Here is an 18,381-nt window from a genome sequence, read left to right as displayed (position 1 = left end):
GATGACAAAATGATGAGTCAAAAACAATAGCAGTCACTTTGTAAGCTCCCCACAGCAGTGGCTAAATGCTCTTAGCCCAGAGATGGAAAGAAGAAAAAGTACCGACCTGAGAAGAGTGGCAGACCGAGCTGGTGGAATATGCCAAAAGGGCAAGATTGATGGCAAAGATCAGAAACCAAAAAGGCCAAGTATTTGTGAAAGACAGGAATAACTTCAATATACATCAATAGGAGTATAGCATCTAGATCAAGGGAAGTAATAGTGCCACTGTATTCTGCTCTGGTCAGACCTCACCTGGAGTACTGTGTCCAGTTCTGGGCACCACAATTCAAGAAGGACACTGACAAACTGGAACGTGTCCAGAGGAGGGCAACCAAAATGGTCAAAGGCCTGGAAACGATGCCTTATGAGGAACGGCTAAGGGAGCTGGGCATGTTTAGCCTGGAGAAGAGGAGGTTAAGGGGTGATATGATAGCCATGTTCAAATATATAAAAGGATGTCACATAGAGGAGGGAGAAAGGTTGTTCTCTGCTGCTCCAGAGAAGCGGACACGGTGCAATGGATCCAAACTACAAGAAAGAAGATTCCACCTAAACATTAGGAAGAACTTCCTGACAGTAAGAGCTGTTTGACAGTGGAATTTGCTGCCAAGGAGTGTGGTGGAGTCTCCTTCTTTGGAGGTCTTTAAGCAGAGGCTTGACAACCATATGTCAGGAGTGCTCTGATGGTGTTTCCTGCTTGGCAGGGGGTTGGACTCGATGGCCCTTGTGGTCTATTCCAACTCTACGATTCTATGATTCTATGATTCTAACTTTTTGACATATCTGAGAGACCACTGTAAACAGCTGAAATCATTGGCAGGAATACAATGACACTTGTAAAGTAACATGAACTTTGGATCTAAATTAACATGAACTTTGGATCTGATGGATATATAATAGATAGATTACAGTGAAAAATGCAGGAATAAAATTTAGAAATGGAACCCAAGGAGGGAGGGAGGTCTGAAGGTTTGAGAGAACCTTTTTTCTGTTTCTGTTTTGCTTTTTTGGTTGGAATTTTTATGTATAATCTTTACGTAAAATTAATAAGAAAATATTTTTTAAAAAATAAAAATAAATGTTGGGTGTGAAAGGATGAGTACAAGATTGGGATTCAAAACGGCATCAGAATTAGCCTAGCCATCATGTCTATCATGGTAGGGCAAGAAAAACAGCTACAACAGATTAGACAGGCAGGCAGGCAGACTGCTAGCTAGGGATAATTGTAGTCCAAAAACAGGTGGAGAATTGTTGGGATTGTAGTGTAACAACAGCTAGAGACCCAAGTTTGGGAAACCCTGCTCTGGAACATGCCAGAGAATCTTCTGGAACAACGGCAGGTTCTGCACATAGGTGTTTTGAGGTCCACACAAAACTGTGGAAAGGGTCCCAGAGAAGGAAGTTGAATAAAAACACCAGTTTAGGATATTGTTTGATGTTACTCTGGCACAGGGCACATGAACTACCATGGACAGAGACAAGCTATCCCTGCCTCTGAGGGTACCCATAAATGAGAATGAACTTGTCAAAGGCAATAATATATGATTTATACCCGCCCCCCGCCCCAATCTGGCTGGGTTTCCCCAGCCACTCTGCACATCTCCAAAACAGAATATTAAAAACACGATACAACTTCAAACATTAAAAATTTCCCTAAACAGGGTTGCCTTCGGATGTCTTCTAAAAGTCAGATACTTGTTTATTTCCTTGACATCTGAAGGGAGGGTGTTCCATAGGGTGGGCGCCACTACCAAGAAGGCTCTCTGCCTGGTTCCCTGTAACCTCACTTCTCGCAGGGAGGGAACCAGCAGAAGGCCCTCGGAGATGGACCTCAGTGTCCGGGCTGGACGATGGGGGTGGAGACGCTCCTTCAGGTATACTGGGCCAAGACCATTTAGGGCTTTAAAGGTCAGCACCAACACGTTGAATTGTGCTCGGAAACATACTGGGGGCCAATGTAGGTCTTTCAGGACCGGTATTATATTGTCTCTGCAGCCACTCCCACTTGCATTCTACAGTCTCATTGCTGTAGAATGCAAGTGGGTCCCCACTCAAACCATGACCATAGTTTTTACCCTTTCTGAATCTGGTTCTTCCTCCAACTGTGAGTAATGCCCCCTGCAGATTCATGAGGGAGGAGCAGAGATGGGAGTCCTGCTTCCCCAGCCAGGACAGCTGCATCCTGGGAGGTGAAAATATCCACTTCCTTCTGCCTCTTCCCCCAAATTTCAGTCCCCCATCACCATACCCTCCTCCTCCATCTCAACCTGCCACTTCAGTCCCGAGCCTGGTGACACCTTGGTGACAGCCTGGTGACACTCATGACACTCATCCCTTTAAACATCCTGACAGTATTTCCCCTGTATTTATTAACATGAGCTTCCTCCCCCCCCCCCCCCGGAACTGCAGGATCAGAGGATTCCCACCCCAGCCTAAAACAATGCTACAAATAAGCAATTATGCACTCAGACGTAACACACCCCACCCAGTGTTCCCAACAAGGGGACCACCTTGAGAGCGGATCATAACGCAGCCAGCTGAACTTATTGGGAGGGACTTTGTGTTCTCAGGAAAACACAAGGCTTTGCTCTTTTTTCGTTTCTCACGCTCCAATCGTTAAAATTTAGCACAACATTTTGCTTTTCGCAGAGGAAAAATTAAACGTTACTTCTCATTAACGTCTCAGCGTTCCTCCTCAGCTGAATCTCTCTGGATAAAGTTTGGTCGAGTTCAAAGAAAACAACATAGCTCTGCTTAAAATGTATGCAAAGAATGTGAGTGGGGGGAAAAGCTACATTTTTTTTTTGTTTGCTTTTAATTAGAGATGGATTTCTCATCTGCATTACCCCAAGCAGGGTGGGAGAAATGAAGGACAGGCCCTGAAACTGAGCAGAGTTCTGCCCTTTCTGGGCCTCCTCTAGGTTTACGTAAGACTTAAAACAATGCAAAAACAGAGCCCTGTTCAGAGTCTTTTCACGTCAGCTGATCTTACGAGGCATGCAAATTGTAGAAAAGATTTCAGGTCTTGGTATATATTCTGCAAGCTTTCATTGCAGATGCACAAAACAGGAGAGAGACCAAGCAAGGTGCCTCGATGTTTTCAAAGCGTGTTGTTAAGCAATTTAATTTCCTTTTCCATTACTGACCAACGTAGCACACAGGTCCCAGATCTCGACATTCTGTGTTGGTTTTGGATGCTGCTCCCTCATTTCCACCCCAGTTGTGGGCCCCTGTTGCTCTGTATTGTATGTCACAAATGGCCTTGGCTAGAAAACGAAAATTGCCACTCTCAGGTGGAATTAACTTGAGCCGTCTACAGTAGCTCATAGTGGTCTAACCAGGGCTGGTGTGGGTGGGAACAGCTTGCCACTGGAATTCTAGGGCACAGAGTAGCTCTGCTATTTCGCTGCTGGGTTTTCCTGGGTTTTCCATGTGAGAATCCAGTGTGGTACAGTGGTTAGGGAATCGTGATGATAGATTGGGCAAGAGATTTTGGACATAATATAATGATGGAAGATTGGGAAAGGTTGTGGAAGAAAGGGGTTAAGTTTACTGCCTGCACTGTGTTAAAGGAAAACATTATGAAAATGATGTATAGATGGTACTTAACCCCAGTAAAATTAGCAAAGATTTATCATACGAGTGATAATTTATGTTGGAAGTGTAAAGAAAAAGAAGGTACCTTTTATCATATGTGGTGGACATGTCCTAAGGTAAAAGACTTCTGGGAAAAGATTTATAATGAATTGAAAAAAAATGTTGAATTATACATTTATTAAGAAACCTTTCTACTTGGAATAATAGGATTGGAATTGCCCAAAAAGGATGTTAGATTGTTTTTGTATGCTACCACTGCAGCAAGAATCTTACTGGCTAAAAATTGGAAATCACAAGAAATACCAACAGTAGAAGAATGGCAGTTGAAGATGTTGGACTTTTTGGAGCTGGCTGACCTGACTGGAAGAATCTGCAATCAGAAAGAAGAGGAAAACCAAGAAGATTGGAAGAAATTTAAAGATTATTTAGCTAGATATTGTAATATAAGATAAGTAGAACTACTTGTAAGTACCAAATTGGCCTAGGACTAAAGTATAATGTATTGTATAACATTATGGTTTGAGAATATTATGAAAAGGAAGGAAGATAGTAATTTGAAGAAGTTAATTTTATTAGAAAGAGGATATTGGAAAACTGTTCAAAGGGGATACAATGAAATTCAGTTAGGGGGGATTCGAGGAAGTCACCTAACAGTGAAAACTAAATTGGATTCTAGAAGGAATATGTGTTTATTTGTATGTTTTTCTATTTCTTTTTTCTTTCTCTTTTTAGTATGTTATATTTGTTATAAATTTGGAAAAGCAATAAAAAAGATTTTTTTGGGGGGAAAGTGGTTAGGGAAATGGACTGTGATCTGGGAGAGGCCAAGGGTCAAATCCCTGCTTGGCCATGAAGGTCACTAGGTGACCTTGGGCCAGTCGCCATCTCTCATCCCAAACTTGTGAGTATAATATGGGAAGGGAGAGAGCCATGTAGATCACCTTAAGCTCCTTAGATGATAGACGAGATACAAAAGCAAAAAACAAAAAAAGTAGCTGCATTGACCAGAAGCTAAGAATACAGAGAATTACTTTACTTTTCTGGTTAATCACCACAACAGTTATTAACACTGAGCTTCAGTAAAGCAAATAATTTAATTAGACAGTGCCTATATGGTATTGAGCGACAGAATAATTTGGCCACAATAAGGAAATTTTGTCCATGTTATGATGATTTTCCACCTAGTCGTTTTGACACTTGGGCACCCTCTTTGCAAAATTTAACAATTCCAAAATACAGGCACACTTTCACTGTCGCAGGATTGAATATATTGCCTTCGGCTGTACTTGAGGGTCAATTTCAAAAAATTCCGCTGGAAAAACGGTTATGTCCATGTGGAGATGGCAGTATTGAGTCAGTGGCTCATGTACTTCTGGCTTGCACTCTTTATAAAGATTTGAGGAGTGAGGTTCTTACCCCTCTACTTGGTCCATCCTTGGTCGCTCAACCATTGCAACTGTGTCCTATCTTTTAGCAGATCAAGATGATCAGGTGACAGCAAAAACTGCAAGGTTTTTAGTGGAGGCAATTAGAATAAGATCTACTATTTGATTCTTGATGTAAAACCCCCAAATGTATTTTCCATAGTTTCAGTTTTTACCTGTATCTTTTATTTCATTGCTATGGTTATTGGCTGATGCAAATAAAGATTCTTCTAATTCTGATTCAGATCAATGAACATTCAGCTAGAGCAAGGAATTGTTTTGGAGTCCATCGCTTATGTCAAAGATGGGGAACCTACAGCCACCCAAATGTTAAAGGGTTAATTTCCATCATGGAGGTCAGCTAATAGTTGTGGGAGTAGGAATCCATTATCTGAAAAAGCCACAGTTTCTCCCCTTCCTAACTTAAGGTGAATGGAGCTATCCACTGATACGAGATTTCCCAACAGTCCTAGAACATCAGATTTCTGTTGCAAGTATTGCCACTTCACTGGATCATACACATACCGTATTTTCCGCTCTATAAGACGCACCAGACCATAAGACGCACCTAGTTTTTGGAGGAGGGAAACAAGAAAAAAATATTCTGAATCCCAGAAGCCAGAATAGCAAGAGGGATCACTGCGCAGCGAAAGCAGCAATCCCTCTCACTGTTCTGGCTTCTGGGATAGCTGCACAGCCTGCATTCGCTCCATAAGACGCACACACATTTCCCCTTACTTTTTAGGAGTGGAAAAGTGAGTCTTATAGAGCAAAAAATACGGTACTTTATATTTAATGTAGCTACAACAGGAGGAATGTAGTCTGCTTGCTTTGGATCATTTAGCTAACATTGTAGTTATGTTGTTCCTGTAGTTCATGTAGCACATGTACAAGCATATTTGGCAAAAGCTAATAACCTGAACTTTTCTGTTCATTCTTGACTCTGAGGTTGACTAAAAGGAATGTTCCTCTGACAGACTAATAGCTTACCATTTGTATCTGAAACACCAGTGCCAGAAAAAAATTCAAAACACCAAGGTACTAACTATGCCCTTGTAACTGAAATCAGAACTCTACTTTTGCAGAGAAACCTGGAAAAGGGCAACTGATAGTCAACATTCAAACACAGATGTCCACATACCGCCAACAGCTACTGTTATTATAATTCAGAATTAAATAAAATATAAAGTGAAGCAGTATTATTTTGAATACAGTATAATCCTTGAAACGTTTTGGGATTCTCAAAAAAGGCAAAGCATTTCAGTGCTGCAGACAGTGTTGCTTGAAAACTAACCAGCCAAGTTCACCCTAGGGCCAGTTTAGTGGGATTACAAAGGGCAATATAAATAATGGTTTAAGGGAACAGACCCAAAGTCTTTTTGGCTTAGCTCCTCTCCAGAAAAACCTTCTACTTCTCTTAGGCTTTTTAATGGGCGGGTTTAGTAGCTGCTGCTTGCATATATTATTCTTGGACTTTTATAACCTTTTTATTGTACTAAGAGCATAAGATGAGCCTACTGGGTCTGGCCAAAGGCCCATTGAGTCCTCCACTCTGTTCTCACGGTTGCCAACCAGATGCCCTCTGTCAGGACTTGAGGGACACCGTGATGGAAGCCAGAGCATACAGAAACGCCGTTTACCTTCCCACTGCAGCGGTACCTATTTATCTACTTGCATTGGTGTGCTCTCAAACAGCTAGATTGGCAGGAACTGGGACAGTGCAACAGGAGCTCACCCCATTGTGGGGATTTGAACCGCTGACCTTCCAATCGGCAAGCCCAAGAGGCTCAGTATGAGAGAGGGAGAGAAACATTGTCCACACCTTGCATTTTTTAAAGGGCTGCTTAATCCTGTAGCGCCTGGTTGTTCTGTAGCTCGTAACCTTCTCGCCAAGCTAAGTTTGATAAACTATCCGAGGATCCTTTAACTTTCCCCTGTGGGCCAAAAAAGCATCTTTGGCAGGGTAATCTTGAGTTGGAAACACCTTGGAGGAAAAAGATTCTGCCTTTCTCTAGCCACCATTCTTCTAACCATTTTATAGCTAATCCAGGCTGATTGAAGCTTTAAAGATGAATGGGAACCCTTTGCAAAGTATTTGAAGACGCAGCAAAGTGAACTGGACTCCTTGGCTGGTTTTGAATAAACATTCACAAACTTCTTATTGATAATAATCAGCTAAATAGTTTGAGGATCTAGACAACTGTGTAAGATGCAGAAAACAGCATTTTTAGAGAAATCAAAGACTGGAACTGAGGGAAGTCGGGGGGTGGGGGTGGGTGGGTTCTGTGTGGGAGGGGGAGGGAGGAAAAATGGGGGAAAATAAGGATGATATGTTTTTGAATAATATGTTTTGTTTTAAATTTGAATTAAAAAGTAATTAAAAAAGAAGCTTTTAAAAAAAAAGTGCAGGGGGAAAACCACAGAGAGTACTTGGTATAAGATGTAACTTGAGCCTAATGGTCTGTCTAGTCCGGCATCCAGTTATTAGAAGCCTTCTATGCTGACAAGCAGCACATGAAAGTGGTGGCCGTGGAAATCAATGGAGGCCTGTATATTTTATCTTCATATTGGAGGAGATGAAGTAAGGGCCGTCTTACCCATAGGCGCTAGGGGTGCGGGGCACCTGGGCACTGGGCTCTCAGGGGTGCCAGATGAGAGTCCAGGGCCAAGATTTGGAGTCTGGGGATTGAAGACCCAGGCCAGCCAACAGCTGCTGCCGAGCGGAGCAGAGCCTGTTGGAGCGCCACAGGCTTTTCTGCTGTGGGCGCTGAGGCAGCCAGCCGTCTTTGCCCTTCTGCGTGACTGGGATTGGCGGGCCATTAAGAGGCTCGCCCAGCGCATGCATGCTGCTCACATGAGGCGCACAGCTTCCCTGCCAAGCCTCTGTGGGGATTGCTCTCCTCCCTCTACCCGCAGAGGCATGGGAGAGAGTTGTGTGGCCTGTTGGGAAACTGTGTACGTGCAGCTACTCACACAGAGTCAATTAAGGTTTGGCAGACAGCCAGAAGGCAATCTGAAGGAGTAAGTCTGCCTGGTGATAACAGAGACATGGAGACAACTCCCTGATTGGTCAAGCTCCCTCAAGGGAGTGATAATTAATGGCCTACTAACTGGAATGTGTTAGTTCAGTGTTCAGTCCAGAGTTCAGTTGTGTCGGTGTAGGAGTTGTGAGTCGGGTCAGAGAGAGCTAGCAAAAGATCCGTGTTCTGTTCCTGTAAATAGTCCACTGTATATAATAAACACCTAACTACAAGTTCCTGGTTCCTGCTTCATCTATCCTGTCTGCAGCCAAGTTGCCAATTGCTTCCGTGGATTCTGGCTAAGGTCCTGCAACTAGTCAGAAAGTTGCAAAACACCAAATAGGTGCTCAACAACTCTGATCTGCCCCTTAAAAAAAGCTCAACAACCTTGGCCTTTCCCCCCCACCCAAAAAAATGGGGGCTCTGGGCAGTTTTTTCCACCTCAGCGCCGCATATGCTAAAGACGGCCCTGGTTGAGGTCAGTCTCTCCTCTTCCTCCCTAGTTCTGGATCAAACCTTCTTTAAAAATCTGCTGCCTCCTCTATGGCCAGAAGATGGTACTGGAGCACCAGAGGCTCCCATTTCAGTGGGCAGGTACTTTTAATTCTCTATGAAGCACTTCACCAAGTGTTCCCAAACATGGAAAGTGGGCTGTGGGAGGGACCAAACTATTATTTCACCTACCTTTTCGGGGGGGGAGAGCTTTTTATGTTTCTTCACCTGCTGGTTGTCACTTCTCTGGGAAGTTGCTTTGATACTATTTTCTGTTGCCTAGTGAAGTATCTTCCTTATCACAATGGGATCCCAGCCAATCAGGGATCACACTGTGAATGGAATGACATCACAATTCCAAAAAGCCAGTGTGATTTGTTGGCTTGCCTGTCTTTAAGGGCAAAAGTAGCCAATAGGGAAACGCTTCTTGTATTGCATTATTCTAGATTGGGGAAAGGAAAACAGGATTGCCTTTACCTGAATGCTTGTCACATCCAGGTGGAAGGGGAGTGTAGCTGCCATGATAGCGGCTATCATGGCTACCTGTAAAGCTGATATGGGGACCATGTTTAGTAACCTTAGTAAGACAAGTTAGAAGTAGCTCTTTGGGTTACTGCATAGAATACTTTAACAGACAAAAGTGGTTTTCTGTGAGGGATTTAGCCTTCGCTCAGGAAAATTGAATGTAACAACTCTGAACTTCTGGAAAAGAGAGGTTGAGGAAAACCCTCCCCTGTGACAATAATACAATTTGAGGTTGAAATTGTGGTACAACTCATGCTTTTCATGCTGAAGGTCCCAGGTTAAAACTCTCTTGGGAAAATGCTCAGCAGATAATGTGAAAGACTAAATCTGGGTATAATCAAAATGGAGACCAATTATTTAGAAAGCAGAAGTACTCAAGTTTGACTAATACAACCAGTTCCTTCAGAATAACTTCTTGAGGTTTGCAGACAACCATTGTATGAATAACTTTGTTGAAACCTCTTGGTAACCCATATTTCTACATGTTGGGTCCCGTTCTAAAATTTAGGGGAAACAAACCAAGGGTGCTTGCTCACGAGTAAGTATGCATGAGTTTGCAGTCATAATCAGTTTCATTCTTGGTTCATTTTCTTATAAAACGCAAACAGTTGTGGTACTCAGACTACACTAATTGGCAATAATATTGCATTTCGGCAAGCCTTTGGCATCAGGTATACCTTCCCTTGCCAAACCACTGTCTTCTTTCCAAAAAGTAATCTTTCCTGATTTTCAGAGAAGATATTAGCCCCAAAATAAGTAGTTGTTAGAAAATTCTTAATAAAAACCAGAGAGCAACAATATATCCAAACATTGCAGTCCACATGCAACTCTATGCCGTTATGTACGCATTAGCCATCAGCAGATATAAAAGAACATCTCCCTGAGGCTAAATGGTTGCAGGATGTCTTTCCTGCTATTGACAAATAATTCTAGAATACACCCAACTATATAAATCAGTGCCTGACTCTGAAGCTTTGAAGCTTTCCCAAATGAAGTGCGTGAGGCAAAAAATCAACTACTCCAAACTCGAACAAAGCAGCTTTGGAACAGGAGCCAGCAAATTTACAAGCTGAGAAACCCACTCTGGAAAATAACATTTTCTGTGCTCCTGCCCAAACCCCATTCATTTCAATGGATTGCAGCTGGAAGGAGCACCCTACAACTGGAAGCACCCAGAGTTTGGGGCATTTTATATACAGTGGTACCTCGGTTTAAGAACAGCCCTGTTTACGAACTATTCAGTATAAGAACTCTGCAAAACCGGAAGTAGCATCCTGGTTAGCGAACTTTACCTTGGTCTAAGAACAGAAGCTGAACAGTGGAAGGGCACCGGCAGCGGGAGGCCTCATTAGGAAAAGCGCACCTCAGTTTAAGAACAGCTTTGGTTTAAGAACGGACTTCCGGAGCAGATTAAGTTTGTAAACTGAGGGACCACTGTACAGGATTTCATTGTTAGAAGAAAAATGCAACTTTTGCAAGAGTTCCCTTTTCCTCTGTGTGTGTGTGTGTGTGTGTGTGTGTGTACACACACACTTTTCATTAATTTATTTAAATAACTGATATTCGTCTTTTAAAAAATTGGGATTTTTCAAATGCTGATGGCCGTGACTGTTTAGCAGAGTGGAGAGTCCAGCTTTCTGGTAGCTTCATCATAATCATGCTGGGCTCATCAATATTCCTTCTGTGCTTTTGAAGAACAAATTTCTACCTCTTGAAGCTGTAGGGGAGAAACTCCTGACAATATACTTGACATTTCTTTTACCTCTCTGCACATGGGCAGAGTGGTCCTCCGATGCAATTACAGTGGCACCTTGGTTTTCAAACTGTTCCAGAAGTCCGTTCCAAAACCCAAGCATTCCAAAACCAAGGCCCGCTTTCCCATAGAAAGTAATGCAAAATGAATTAATCCGTTCCAGACTTTTAAAAACAACCCCTAAAACAGCAATTTAACATGAATTTTACTATCTAACGTGGCCATTGAGCCATAAAATAAAAGCAATAAACAATGTACTGCAGTCACACAATCAATCAATCAGTAGCTGAACTGGGTTCCACACAGTCACAAAAACGATACAAAAAGAGCCGCAAAAACAAAAATGCAAAATAAATAGCAAAAGCAGACAGACCTCAGCGTAACACTCAAATCGGAAGTGTGGCACTCAAATCAGAAGTGTAACACTCAAAACAAAGCATGTTCAGCTTTTGAAAAAAGTTTGCAAACCGGAACATTTACTCCCAGATTTGCAGTGTTTGTGTCCCAAGTTGTTTGAGTACCAAAGCGTTTGAGAACCAAGGTATCACTATGACGATTTGCTCCCTGCTGTTCTCACTACTCTCTCCACAAAATATACTGTTCCTCATGATCATCTACTGTATCTCCCATCCCCAACCCTTCTTTCCATCACTTTGGTTGCAGCAGAACAAAACTTCCAAAAAAAAAGCCTGGAACCAGAATATGTTTTACTCATTTCTGTAAAATGTGGCTCACTCCCTGTCACTACTCTTCTGGTTCATTCTCCAAATTCTCCACATCAGATTAACTTACTTTTAGGATGTCTTCTCAAGGAGGGCACCAAGGAGAAAGTAACTTTAGATGAAGTATACCTTGAAGATTTACCACTTTGGCAATGGAATGTTCCACCATGTGAGTTATATCTAGGTTCTTGTTTAAGTAGGACAACATTTACTCCCCACCCCTATCCTGGTGTAACTTAGAAGACAAGCAGAAAATCCTTCTTAAAATGATAACAGATGTGCTGTCTATAGCACAAATACACTATCGTGCTAGTTTCATTACGGCAGTCTCCATTGCTTCCAACGAACTTTGCTGGGGCAGAATGGGAGTCAGGACAGAGTTCCCATTTCCAATGTAAAGGAACACCTGTTTATAGAATATTTATGGTAAAAGGAGGTCAATGGAGCCAACAACATCTGCAATCTTCAGATCTAGAGTGAGACGTATACGACGGAATTATCCACGAGCAATGCGAGATCCATGAGACGAATTTGGGTTATCATTCATCCTTGATCAATTCTACTACAGCTCTCTCAGCTGATGGTTATTTTAAATGCAAAGATCAGGCAGTTTAACAAACATTTTTTTTAAAACTCCACTGCTGTTCCGTTAACATGACCCTTCAAAATGTAAAGCTAATTACAAGTGGCCATTGTCTCAAGTATTAGAAAATGCAAGCTATTGTATACGATCAGTTATTTCTTTAGCCGCTCATCACTCTGGATGCTCAAACAGCCATAGACTGATGGGTGTCCCAATTTTGGTTCTCAGCATCTCCAGTTAAACGGGTCTCAGGAAAACAGCCTGGGAAGGAGACTTCTGCTTGAGACCTTAAAGTTTGTCAATCAGCATAGACTATGCAGTGGTACCTCAGGTTACATACGCTTCAGGTTACATATGCTTCAGGTTACAGACTCCGCTAACCCAGAAATAGTACCTCGGGTTAAGAACTTTGTTTCAGGATGAGAACAGAAATCGTGCTCCGGCGGCGCGGTGGCAGCGGGAGGCCCCATTAGCTAAAGTGGTGCTTCAGGTTAAGAACAGTTTCAGGTTAAGAACGGACCTCCAGAATGAATTAAGTATTTAACCCGAGGTACCACTGTACTGTACTAAATAGACCAATGAAATAGACATTTCAGAATTTTGCAGGAAGGAAAATAGATACCATGCTACAGATTGTTTATGCAGGAAACAGAGGGTTTATTAATGATGACAAGTGTGCATCAAATACAGTGGTACCTCGGGTTAAGTACTTAATTTGTTCCGGAGGTGTGTACTTAACCTGAAACTGTTCTTAACATGAAGCACCACTTTAGCTAATGGGGCCTTGCACCACTGCCGGAGCATGAAGCCACAGCCAGCCAGCCAACACCTGATATCATGATGTTAGGTGTGGGGTCTAAGCTGCCCATCAAATCTATACATGTCAGATCAGAGGTAATCCCCACTGAGTTCAATGGGATTTGCCTCAGTTCCAAGTAAACATGCTCATAACATGGTGAAATGATTCAGCAGAACATTTTTATCTGTGCGTGGAGTGGGGAGAGATAATGATGTCTTATATATAGGATAATGTATGTGTTATTTTTCATGAGGTAAATCAGTTAATGTACTATATACATAATAGTATTTAGATCATCACTCTATATTCATACAAGGAGGAGGCAAATGATCGAACCCATTTCTCCTCACATTACTGGGTCAGTTTCATGACTTTTGGGTCAAACCGCTGTTTCTCTGCACCTCTGATTAGGCTTACTCTCGAGTAGCTGTGTCTAGAATTGTGGGCACGCTGAACTAGTTTGTTGGGTACACAGAGGCAAGAGCGAGGAAGATCGGGACACGACAAATTAGCTCCACATGAGACAATTACGAGAAAATTGCTCGCATTAGTGCCTTCCTAGTTGGGCACTTTGATGGCAGAAAGTGAGGAGGAATTAAAGAACCTTTTAACAAGGGTGAAAGAGGAGAGCGCAAAATATGGTCTGAAGCTCAACATCAAAAAAACTAAGATCATGGCCACTGGTCCCATCACCTCCTGGCAAATAGAAGGGGAAGAAATGGAGGAAGTGAGAGATTTTACTTTCTTGGGCTCCATGATCACTGCAGATGGTGACAGCAGTCACAAAATTAAAAGATGCCTGCTTCTTGGGAGAAAAGCAAGGACAAACCTAGATGGCATCTTAAAAAGCAGAGGCATCACCTTGCCAACAAAGGTCCATATAGTTAAAGCTGTGGTTTTCCCACTAGTGATGTATGGAAGCGAGAGCTGGACCATAAAGAAGGCTGATTACAGAAGAATTGATGCTTTTGAATTATGGTGCTGGAGGACACTCTTGAGAGTCCCATGGACTGAAAGAAGATCAAACCTATCCATTCTGAAGGAAATCAGCCCTGAGTGCTCACTGGAAGGACAGATCCTGAAGCTGAGGCTCCAGTACTTTAGCCACCTCATGAGAAGAGAAGACTCCCTGGAAAAGACCCAGATGTTGGGAAAGATGGAGGGCACAAGGAGAAGGGGACGACAGAGGACAAGATGGTTGGATAGTGTTCTCGAAGCTACCAGCATGAGTTTGACCAAACTGCGGGAGGCAGTGGAAGACAGGAGTGCCGCGTGCTCTGGTCCATGGGGTCACAAAGAAGGTTTTAATAATGTATTTGGATGTCATGCATATTTGTGGTATGATAAGGTCAAAGCACATAAAGCATTTAAAAATCATATTGTCAGGAAAGCATTGTTTAATGTCTGGATAAGATATAAGAAGGACCTACTTGAAAATAAAACCCCAAGGTGGCTGTCACCGATGGAAGCAAAGGCTCAGAAAAAGCTCAATATGGAGGCCAAATGGCCGAAATATTGGGCAATTTTGGAACAAGAGGGAGACAGATTGAAATTGCCGGGTTTTGAAAAACTAAAAAATAAAGTGCGAGATTGGCTTCATTATTATCAGATAATGGAGGCATATAATTTGGACAAGAAAATTGGCTTCCAGGTGGAAAAATCAAAATTGGAAACAGAACTGTTAGAACCCAAAACCAAGATTTTGTCAAAGATGTATAACTTGCTGTTGAAATGGAATACTCAGGATGAAACGGTGAAATCTGCTATGATTAAATGGGCACAAGATGTTGGACATAACATAATGATGGCTGACTGGGAACAGTTATGGACCACAGGTATGAAGTTTATGGCATGTAATGCCTTAAGAGAGAATATTATGAAAATGATATACAGGTGGTACATGACACCAGTCAAGCTTGCAAAAATCTATCATTTGCCCGATAATAAATGTTGGAAATGTAAAGAAACTGAAGGCACATTCTTTCACCTTTGGTGGATGTGCCCTATAATCAAGGCTTTCTGGGAGATGATCTATAATGAAATGAAAAAGGTATTTAAATATACCTTTCTGAAGAAACCAGAGGCCTTTCTCCTGGGCATGGTTGGCCAATTGGTGCCAAAGAAGGATAGATCTTTCTTTATGTATGCTACAACAGCATCAAGAATACTTATTGCAAAGTACTGGAAGACACAAGATTTACCCACTCTGGAAGAATGGCAGATGAAGGTGATGGACTATATGGAACTGGCGGAAATGACTGGCAGAATCCGAGACCAGGGAGAAGAGTCGGTGGAAGAAGATTGGAAGAAATTTAAAGACTATTTACAGAAATACTGCAAAATTAATGAATGTTAGAATGATGTCAGGATAAAGTTAAGTGTTTTAGCAGCAATGCTATAAAGGAGTATGTAAAAATGGTTTATTAACAGGTGAGAATCCAAAGTTACAATATATTAACTTAAAGAATTAGGATAAAAGCAAAGAGGGAAAGGATTTGCTGAATTAACTAACTGAACTGGAATACAAAAAAGGAGGTGTGAGGAGGTCAGGGAAACAAGCAAATGAAAGACAAGACATGGAAAGATTGATTTGTTTCTAAGTGTTTTTATTTTTCTGTATTTTGTATTTTTTCTTTTCTTTTTCTTATTTCTGTAACCTTTTTTGAAACTTTAATAAATATATATATATTTTTTTAAAAAAAGGAAGCGAGAGCTGGACCATAAAGAAGGCTGATTACAGAAGAATTGATGCTTTTGAATTATGGTGCTGGAGGAGACTCTTGAGAGTCCCATGGACTGAAAGAAGATCAAACCTATCCATTCTGAAGGAAATCAGCCCTGAGTGCTCACTGGAAGGACAGATCCTGAAGCTGAGGATCCAGTACTTTGGCCACCTCATGAGAAGAGAAGACTCCCTGGAAAAGACCCTGATGTTGGGAAAGATGGAGGGCACAAGGAGAAGGGGACGACAGAGGACAAGATGGTTGGATAGTGTTCTCGAAGCTACCAGCATGAGTTTGACCAAACTGCGGGAGGCAGTGGAAGACAGGAGTGCCTGGCATGCTCTGGTCCATGGGGTCACGAAGAGTCAGACACGACTAAACGACTAAACAACAACAACAACATTTGGGCACTTGCAGTTCACCCTCTGCGATCACACAAAGCAAAAGCCTGAAATATTGAAGCAAAACATCTGTTCTTATGGGGCGGGGGCAAAATGTGTAAAGGATAAAAGGGGTTGTCACATTTTTCACAGCGTAGGACCCCCAGCACCCGGTACAACTTCAAAATCTCTTGTCTTCCTTTCTGAGAAACTTTACAACTGTCAGAACATACTGAAAGCAAAAAGCTCCAGATTGCATCAATCTCATTGTGTCTCCCTTTCTCACGGTACGGCCGCTGGTCTACGAAATTCTACACCTTAACCCACCCACCCCCTTTTCTCCACAGTCTCCCTTCATCCGCAGCCTTTGACGTTCTCCTCAGTTCTTAAGACAATCTGTTTTGGATAGGTTTCAGTCTTCCCTACTGCTGATTCAGGGCTTCTCTACCCACGTTCCTGTCTGCATGGATTGCAGCCCCAACATATGGGGCGGATTATGCTTTCCTTTGATTGTGTGATTTAAATCACCTTTGCTGCCCAGCAGCTTGCCACAGCTCAGCCTACAAAGGGAACTGCCTGCTGGGCTCCAAGGAGATTAGATTCTGAAAATGTTAGGCTGGGTCAATGCTGTAATAATTGTACCTTGCAAGGATGGCAGGTCGTCATCGTTCAGCAGGTATACCGGGTGCGCAGCAAACCTGGGCAAGAGAAAGAATAAGACGTGATAAGAAAAACTGCATTTTCTAAGAGATCTTCCCAGTCAGATTTACAGTTACCGGCCTATTTGTATTCATGTGTTTCTAATGGAACAGATAAAGGGCACAGAATTGCATTTCAATTCAGTAATGCAAAAGCCTGTTTTGAAGTCTGCTTTAGCTGATATTTTTCAGTAGGTTCCGAGATGCTGAGCGAGTGTTGCAATACGATGTGTCTTGAAAACAGCTTGGGGGAAATGGGTTGAACCAGAACATGACAAGTCATGACTAGGTGTGGGGAGAATTTAAAGTCAATTCTTTCACACTTGGTTAAAAAATATGACAAATGGAACATAACCAGCCTTCAAAATTTGCACTTATTTGAATTTTGTGATGTAGTCCTTCAACCAGTGTTTACCAAAATACATGTTAGGGGCAAATGTGCTTCACAATAACTATATTAGTGAAAATAACATCCAAAACTGAATTATATTAGGCGAAATTACTAGCAACCATGTGTACATAGCCAGAACTGCATTAAAAATGTGTTTATTAGGAGAAATTCACACAAAAATGCTGGAGAATTTTCATGAGGATTTAAAAATAATTATAAAAACTCAAGTTGATGCAGAAATGTGGAGAGCAGAATTTAAGACTGGAAAAATGAGAAATCGAGAAATTCCATCCCTAGTTGTGACTTGGGTATACAATAGAGCATTTTCACATGAGCACTTTCAAAGCCACGGAAAAGTCAACTTTGATATGACATCAATATAGCAAACATATCTACCACACGTTCGTTTTACCTCCAACTATCCTGTGAGAAGAGAAATGGATACAGACAAAGACCACCTCATAGCGTGCTCCGGTTTGACTACCTGCCTCCCTGCAACAGCAGTCCTCTGGGAAGTATTGTAGAGGAGAGAGAAATATAGGCAAAAGCCACAAAGTCTGCTCCAGTTGGATTCCCCATCCTGGACGACAACTGCCCTGTTTTTGACACCTTTTTATATGTTAATATTGTTTGCTGTGGTTTCTTACAAAATGCAGTTTAATGTTTCTTTTAAGTCAGCTTGAAAGGATGTATAAAATCTTAATAAGTACATAAAAACATACATACTGTACAATAATTTTTAATAAATGCATAAATAAATGATATATTGTATAATATTCCCATTAATTTTGTTTTGTGTTATGGGGAGCTCCCAGAAGATCTAAATCTAGAACCAGGCAGCTGGATTAAGGCTTTAATAGAATACTATTCCAGGCAACACCATCTCAACATGGCTGACCTGGTGGGTCAAACAACCTTTACCACTTCAGTCAACAATTGAGCACTCACATACGTGGAATCTACACACATATAAAAAACGCTGGGGAAACGTTTTGAAAAATACATTGAATTTGGCATAGCTCACTGTCGCCATCTAGTGCAACATTTGTATATTGCACTTTACAGCACAGCTTTTATTTGCAGCTGTATAGCTGAGTCCATAGTGAAATGCTCTTCCATTGAAATAAAAATATTAAAAATTGCGCCGCTAGTAAGCTAGGCTAGAACCTTTCTATGTGAAGGGAATTATTTTGTATGGAGGATTATTCAATTATATGAGTAAGAAATGGTAT

General features: G+C 41.8%; 1 protein-coding gene across 1 annotated transcript in view; it reads right to left on the bottom strand.

The window, feature by feature from the left end:
• Nucleotides 1–18,381, bottom strand: part of FBXL7 (F-box and leucine rich repeat protein 7) — a 221,464-nt gene that overhangs the window by 179,389 nt on the left and 23,694 nt on the right. Inside the window, exon 2 of the mRNA XM_083519455.1 lies at nt 16,703–16,758. The gene's annotated coding sequence lies outside the window, so the exon portion shown is untranslated. The remainder of the gene's footprint in view (nt 1–16,702; nt 16,759–18,381) is intronic.

The sequence above is a fragment of the Podarcis liolepis genome (assembly GCF_965112155.1).
Source record: "Podarcis liolepis genome assembly, chromosome: 8".
Taxonomy (NCBI): Eukaryota; Metazoa; Chordata; class Lepidosauria; order Squamata; family Lacertidae; genus Podarcis; species Podarcis liolepis.
The sequence above is the reverse complement of the archived record's forward strand: the minus strand, read 5'-3'. Positions and strand labels throughout refer to the sequence as shown.